The sequence below is a fragment of the Elephantulus edwardii genome, unplaced genomic scaffold (assembly GCF_000299155.1).
Source record: "Elephantulus edwardii isolate Elephantulus edwardi_28Jun2011 unplaced genomic scaffold, EleEdw1.0 scaffold00078, whole genome shotgun sequence".
Classification (NCBI taxonomy): domain Eukaryota; kingdom Metazoa; phylum Chordata; class Mammalia; order Macroscelidea; family Macroscelididae; genus Elephantulus; species Elephantulus edwardii.
This window is the reverse complement of record NW_006399828.1, coordinates 12,682,834-12,691,550: the sequence shown is the minus strand read 5'-3', so window position 1 is coordinate 12,691,550 and position 8,717 is coordinate 12,682,834.

The following is an 8,717-nucleotide window of genomic DNA, read 5'->3' as shown; positions in this document are numbered from 1 at the left end:
GTTGCTCTGTTTTTTTGTTTTGCTATTCAATCTGGTGTGAGATGATATCTCTTAGTTGTTTTGATTTGCATCTCTCTGAGAGATAGGGATTTTGAACAGTTCGTCATATATTTCTTGGCCATCTGAGTGTCTTCTTTGATGACGTGTCTGTTCCTATCCTGTGACCACTTTTGAATTGGGTTATTTACCTTTATCTTGTTGTGGTGTGAATAGTTTTCTTATGTTGAACCACCTTGTATACCTGTAATGAATCCCACTTGGTCATGATGAATTAATCTTTTTGATGTGCTTTTGGATTCTATTGGCTAGGATTTTGTTAAGGATTTTTGCATCTATATTAATTAACTATATTGGTCTGTAGTTTTCTTTCTTGGTTATATCTCTGATTTTGGTATTAGCGTTGTGTTTACTTCATAGAATGACTCTGGGAGTGTTCCTTCTTTTTTTCATTCTTTTGGAAATAATTTATGTAGAATTGGCAATAAGACCTCTCTGAATGTTTGGTAGAAAGTTCTTTTGTGATGAGTCTGTTCAAGTGTTCTCTATCTATCCTTGTCAATCTGGGTAGGGCATGAGTTTCGAGAACTTTGTCCATTTCATGTAGTATAAGGACAGGCCCATAGACCAATAGAATAGAATTGAGAACCCAGAAATGGGTCTAGTTATTTATGGTCAACTTATAATTGACAAGGAAATAAAACCTATCAAATGGGGAAATGACAATCTCTATGACAAAGGATGCTGCCAAAATTGGACTGTTACATGCAGAAAGCTGAAACAGGATCCACATCTCATATCATATACAAAAATCAACTGAAAATAGATCAGAGACCTGGGAGTAGCCCCAAATCATAAGTTCATCAGAGACAAACTGGGATCAAACTTAGATATCCTAGTCTATGGTATAAAGAGACTACCAAATACAAACAGAAATGCTCAATTTGGAAAGGATAAAAATGATGAATAGGGTCTTCTAAAGATTAAATGCCTTTGCCCATAAAAATTTTTTTCCAACAGTCAAAAGAAAACCCACTGACTGGGAAAAACATTTAGCGATACAATATCAACCAAGGGTTTCATATGAAAAGTTTGCAGAATCCTAAAGGGCCTCCACAAGAAAAAGACTGATAACACAATTGCAAAATGGGCAAATGACTTGGAAACAATTTTCACAGAGGAAGATATTCTGATGATAACAGACACATGAAGAAATGCTCAAAATAACTAGAAATAAGAGAGATGCAAATCAAAACCACAGTGAGATACCATCTCACCCCAGTAGCAGTGGCCAAGTTTAACAAGCCACAAGTATTAATTGTTGGAGAGGATCTGATGAGACAGGAATCCTTATGTATTGTTAGTGGGATTAGAAAATGGTACAAACCACTTTTTAAAAAAGCAATTTGGTGTGTCCACAAAAAGCTGAACATAGAAAGTCCCTATGATTCAGCTCTTCCGTGCTTGGAGTAAACCTGAGAAAATGAGAACTGAGGCACAAACAGACTTGTACCTTACTGGTCATAGCAACATTATTCACCATTGCAAGAACATGGAAACAGCCTAAATGTCCAACCACAATTGAATGGATTGAGAAATTTTGGTATATTCATATGATAGAATACTATGCGTCACACAGGAGCAATGTTTTTGCAAAATACTACCTAACTTGAGAGGAACTGGAGAACATATGCTAAGTGAAAGTGAAATAAGTCAGTCAGATAAGGACAAATACAGTATAAGACCATTTTTTTAGAATGTGTAGGAAGTTACAAGAAGGGGAGTGTTGAAGCTGAGGTGTGAAGATGGGCAAGGGGTGGGATGGGAGAGTGGTTAATCATAGTATTGCACAATGTGATAGGTGGAGAGCAGGGTGGTGGTGTTGTTATGTGCCGACAAGTGGCCTGCAACTCACAGTGACCCTATGTACAATAGCCCTAAACTCTGCCCTATTCTGTGCTAATCTCACCATCTTGGACACACCTACCTCTATTACCCCAGTCACTGAATCAATCATCTCATCGAGGGTCTTCCTCCCCTGCACTATCCCTCCACCCTCCCAAGCATGACGTCCCTCTCCAAGGACTGGTCCCTCCTTGCAACATGTCCAAAGTATTTCACACAAAGCTTCAGTATTCTTGTCTTCAAGGAGCAGCCTGGCTTCACTCTCTCTAGGACAAACCTGTTTGTGTTCCTAACAGTCCATGGTATTTTCAATACTCTTACCCAACACCACAGATCAAAGGTATCAATTCTCCTTCTATCATCCCTTGTCATTGTCCAGCTCTCTGATGTGTAGCAAGTGATTGCAAAGACCATGGCATGTATCAGGCGCACCTTAGTCTCCAGACTGACATCGTTGTACTTCAGCACTTTTGAGAGGTCTCTAACCACAGACTTTCCCATCACAATATGTCTTTTAATTTCCTGGCTGCTGGTGCCGAGAGTGTTGACTGTGGAGCCAAACAAACCAAAACTATGAGCAATCTCAATTTCTTCACTATCCATTATGATGCTGCCAATCGGCCCAGTGGTGAAAATCTTTGTTTTCTTGATATTGAGTCTCAATCCATACTGACAACTGCAGTCCCTGACCTTCCACAGCAAGTGCTTCAGGTTCTCCTCAGTTTAGCAAGCAGGGTTTTGTTGGGTGAGTAAAGGAAATAGGAAAGATCCGGTTTGAAAAATCAATGTGTACAAACTCTAAGTTGACCAGTGTGAAATAAAAATTTTTTTAAATTAAAAAAAAGCTAAAAAAATTGTTATCTTCTTCAACAATACTTCATTCTGAAATCGATCTTGTGGAAGTCTAAATCTAAACACTAAATATAAGATTGCTGTTGTTCTTTTATTTGCCATTGAGTTCCCTGTGACTCATAGCAACCCTATGTACAACAGCTCTGAAGCCTGCTGTCCTGAGTCACTCTCAACTGACTCTGACATATCTCCACTGTCCTAGTTACTGTGTCACTTCATCTCATCTGCAGTTTTCTTCTCATGTACTGTCCTTCTACCCTTCTGAGGATGATATCCTTCTCCAAGGATCTTCTGTAACAAGTGCTTCAACATCCTCCTCAATTTCAGCAAACAAGTTTGAGTCACTGCATAACGCAGGTTATTGATGAGTCTCCCTTTTATCCCAATGCCACATTTCTCTTCACAGAGTCCAGCTTCTCTAATGATTTTCTCTGCATATAGATTTAAGAGGTATTGAGAAAGAGTACATCTCTGACACACTCCCTTTTAAATGTTAAACTATGCGGTATTTCCCTAATCTGTTCACTCAAAAGTCTTCTGGTCCAGGTGTGGGTTTTGAATGAACACAATTAAGTGCTCTGGCAATCCCATTCTTCCTAATGCCAACCACAACTTGTTATGATCCACACGGTTGAATACCTTTGCATAGTTAGTGAAGCACAAATGGATATTCTTTTGGTATTCTCTACTTTCAGCAAAAATCCATCTGACATCAGCAACAATATCTTTGGTGCCCCAGCCTCTTTCTAAATCCTGCTTAAACTTCTAGAAGTTACTTATATATGTATTATTGTAGCTGTTTTTGAATGATCATCTGCATTTTGCTTGCCTGTGATATTAATGATATTATTTGATAATTTTCACATTCTGTTGGATCACTTTTCCTGGGAGTGAAAACAAATATGGACCTCTTATAAACTGTTGGCCAGACAACTGTCCTCCAAATTCCTTGGCATAGATACATCCAAGGTTGCATTTGTTAACTGAAACAGGTCAATTGGCATTGACTAATTGGACTAAGTTGCATCTTATTCAGGCCATCACTTTTCTGATCACTTGCTATGCATCTGGGATCTGGACAATAAGTAGGGATGATAGAATAAGAATTGATGCCTTTGAGCTGTGGTATTGGAGAAGAGTATTGAATATCCCCCAACTTCCAAAAGAACAAACATATATGTCTTGGAGAGGGTCTGGAGGCAAGGATGATGAGACTTCACCTCACTTACTTTGGTCATGTTGCTTGGAGGGGCTGTTCCTTACAAAATGGCATAATTCTTGGAAAAATGAAGGGTCAACAAAGGAGAGGAAGATCCTCAACCAGGTGGATTGACACGGTTACTGCTGCAATAGGCTCCAGTGTGTCAGGAAGTGTAAAATGGCACAGGATAGAATGGGGTTCTGATCTGCTGTTCACAATGGCCCTATGAGTCATACTCATCTCAATGACACCTAACAAAAACAACAATAATGATTATTTCTATCAAGTTGAGGAAGATGGAAAAGAGTGTTTATAAAATATCTGAAAAATAAATATATTCTTAAATAAGACAGTATGACAATAAATTTTATGGTGATTGAATAAATAATTAACATGATTTTATTAACAAATTTTTTTTGTATTTAGAAATATTTCTCCTTCAAAAGTCTTAAAGTACTTTTCCATCTCCGTTATTTTACACTAACACCACAAGAAATGAAATAAATATCTTCTCTCCAAAAAATGTCATTGCATACACTATTTTCTCTGTGGGAATAAATGACCTAACATTGGGTAAATAGCGAAAAAATCTATCGCTATGTTTGTCTAACTTAAGCTTGTATTCAGATCAATGATTCTATTGAACTAGGCACTAGTCTGAAACATGTGATACCTTTAATCAATTTGGAATATAATACTTTAAAAAGGAGCATGCAATAAACTCTTAATTTGTCTGTCAATGTATTCTCAGCACTTATTATATATGTATGGTATATACCTGTTTTTCAGTAAATATTCAAGGACCAAATGAGTAACACATGAAAAATACATAAATCATAAGACAAGTACTGATAAAGGGTTTAAAAGTTTATAGAACTTTGTTAGTCTTCTATTTCTTTGTAACAAATTACCATAAATTTATCACTTAAAGACAATAGCCATTAATTTTCTTACATTCTGTGAGCATCGCACTCATGGGTTCTCTGCACAATTCTCTGTATCAGGCAGGCTAAAATCAACATGTTTCCTAGGTTGTAATTTTTATCTGAGGATCTAGTCCTATTCCAAGACTACCTGTTGTATGTAGAATTCAGTTCCTTGAGGTTATAGGAAGCTCTGGTGATAAGAAGCTGTGCTGCAATACTGAAGATACACAATTAGTTTGAATTCACCAGTTACTCTGTGGAGAGAAGGAGGGGTAACCTCCTTCTTTGTGATTAACTGCCTCTGAATACCTGTTGGAGGGTCAATCTGCCTCTCTCAATTCTCTCTTTACACACACACACACACACACACACACACACACACCCCTTTCCTCATTCTCACTTAACACCAAAGACCAGATATTTTGAGAAACTGGTGCTATGTGAAAGGTAGGGGAAATAAATGATGTTTCCTTTATTTGTTCATCACCAATCAAGTACTATCAACATGTCTTGGAATGTGCTTTAGTCCAGCAGCCCTGCTTTCCTACTTCTCTGCATGTATCCCTCACCATGTGGAAACACACAGATAAGGGTGATAGTTTTTAGGGGTCATCCACAACCTGACACCACATCTACCTTTCCCTGAGCAAGGGAAGCTTGCCCATCTTTATTTATTCTGACCTCACAATCCCAGGTAGCTCCTGCTTTCCTACTTCTCTGCATGCATCCCGCACCACTGTGGAAACATACAGATGAGGGCGATAGTTTTTAGGGGTCATCCACCACCTGGCACCACATATACCTTCCCTGAGCAAGGGAAGCTTGTCCATCTTTATTTATTCTGACCTCACAATCCCAGGTAGCTCTTTTCCCTCTCTCCCCTCCCTTTTATATTTCACCAGTCTCCTTAGGCATTACCTACTTAGGGCATTCATTTGACCACATTAGGTTCATCCATAACCTCATACCTTCCACTGTCATGCTGAACCCTTTGTGGTCTGAAAAAGGTGTCACTGATCAACAGTAGACGATGCCCCATGGTTCTAGTCTTTGTCCTTCAAATGACCTGATAGTCTTGTCTAGATGGGCCATAAAAGATACTCCAGACTGGCCAGGCTGTGTGGCCTCTTCTGGAGTTTAGGCCTATGTAGGTATCAACTGAATTTTTTGTTTCAAATCCCATAAAAAGTATTGAATAGTGAGAGTCAATAAGTGAGGAATAGCTTTCTTCTTTCTCTCCCTCCAAGTGTGTGTATAGCTCTGCTACTTATCGCCTCATCTGTGATGTTGCTCTGATGCTCAGCTATCAGTATTTCAAATACCAAAAACAGGATAAATGAACATGGAAGCTTGAAGAGGAATTGTTGCCTTTTAATTGTGATGTGACTATATCATGGACTTCCAGAGAAAACAAACAAATCTGTCTCAAAGAAATTCAGTCAGAATGCTAGTTGGAGAAGAGGTTGAATTTTATATCATATACTCTTACCTAGTTCTTAGGAGAAGCCAACACCTGAAGAAGAACATATGCCTAGTAAGACAGAGATTTAGGGAAAGTAATTTTAAAAGGAAAGACCACCATTAAATTAGATTGTCTCAGTGGATTTAAAAATGGACTGAAAAATGGTGATGACTCTGAGAATGGTGCAGTACTGGACGTAGTTCTTTTGTACACAGGAATGATATGAGAGTCTGACTCAATTTCACAGAACCTAGCAATAGCATCTCTCTCTCTGTGTATGTATAGTATGTATGAGTATTTATATATATTGATTAACTTACCCATCGATGTCCCCATGTCTATGTCCATTGTTCATATTTATGTGGTTTATTAGGTGCTAATTCAAATTTTTTACTCATAGGGACCCCATGCAACAGTGCAGAACTTCTTCCTAAGTTGTAAATGTATACAAAATATGATATATTCTTAAGTTTTTCTCTCATAAAGCAGCACATAGGTTCAATTTGTCATACTTTTGACTAGGAGTTGAACCCCTTAACCTTTGAACTGCTAAACTTCTTTGTGTGTGTGTGTGTGTGTGTGTGTGTGTGTGTGTGTGTGTGTGCATTTACACCTTCAAACATTCAAATAATCACTCTAAAATAAATTCTGATTCATGACACCCACATATGTATTAAAATAGGACTGTGCTCCATAAGGGGTTCAATGATTATTCATTTGGGAATAGATTGTCAAGAAGCATGTGGGTTCACTCAAACTTCCAAGCTCTATGTTAGTATCTCAATATGCTAACCATTTACACAACCCAGGAGATCAAGGTGCTCCCTAGAGGTCAAGAGAAACTGGCTTAAAAAATACACACAGAACAACAAACAACCAATAAAAAAGGCTAGTTGCTATGATCTAAAAGATAAATAGAAATTAATTGAGAGACCCTCTGAGAGACTGTAATTCTATAACACTTTCATTAATTAGATTCTTTGTTTATGAAACCACAAGTATTGGTCACAATATGAGTGAGTATAGAGTATCAGTACTGTTCAAATAGAGAAACATTCGAATTAGACAATAAAGAAATATATGTTAGTTTTCATATTTAGAAAACACTAGAACAAATTAGGAGAGGTATATAAAAATACCCAAATGTATAACTGTCTTTGATTTAATTGAGAAATATAATCACAGTTGTGTGTACAGAACTGTGCTACTGGTTTAAGAACTTAACTTTGATAAGTATTTTTGAAAGCCAATTAGAAATGAACACATTAGGGAGGAAATATACAGGATTACTAATTCATGTAGTTCATTATTATAAAATATGATTATGAAACATCTCCTTCAGAATTTATTAGTTGACATCATCAAATAAAAAGTGTGCTGTAATTGTTGAGTCATTTCCTATAATAATTGCTTTTTCATCCCTGAGGTTGGTTTTTAAAGCTTAAATTATGAATTTTTCATATTTTATTATTTTCATAGTCTGTGTGCATATTTCATGCAAATTAACTTTATTATACCCTTACAGTGACCTTTGCTTTATCAAAGGAAATGAAATTCCAGAGTGATTCTGCTTAGGAAAATCTCTTTCAGTAATATATCTCTTCATCTATGTTGTGGAGACTCAAGAGAAAGCTTTAGCATTCCAGATCATTGGCTATATATAATATATAATTAAACAAAATGTAACTAGAAAAAAATTTCGTTTTATCTCAGAATTAAAATAAAGCACCAATATTTTAGTGTTGGAATATAACAGAGAAAGCTCTCAATAATTTCAGTAGTTGATTGTGTTTTTTCAAACTTTATTCTGCCACATTTGACATTTTCCTGGGGCTGCTTGAAATTGATGAAGCTCATCATAATAGATATTTAACTTTCGCAAAAATCTGAAAATGTTCCATTGTTATTTCTAATAACATATTCTTAGAACATAACCAAAATACACTGAACACCATCATCAAATTATAGGCTTTGATATTTATTGGAAATGAACTGTTTTATCTAAATAAAAAAATCCTTGATAATTTATTTCTAAGATAAATAAAATTGTGAATATGTGTATTTTCTGCTCAAAACTTCTCAACTGCTTTCTGAAATTCATAAGAATAACCTTATGGTACCCAGTTTTACTGTTGTATACTAATGAAGAAGGAAGAAATCTTTTGGCTTCTCATATATGATTTATTTTACATTCATATTGCATCTTATTTTTGAAACTCTGAAATCATATTACATGGATTCTACATCCTTTATCTAAACATCTTGATTTAATTTTTATATTAAAGCATTTTTTAAGTAGCTTATGGATAGAATAAAACTACAGTAGAATTGATGTGTTCTTTTTTTTCACCTACCAGTAATTATTTTTTTACAT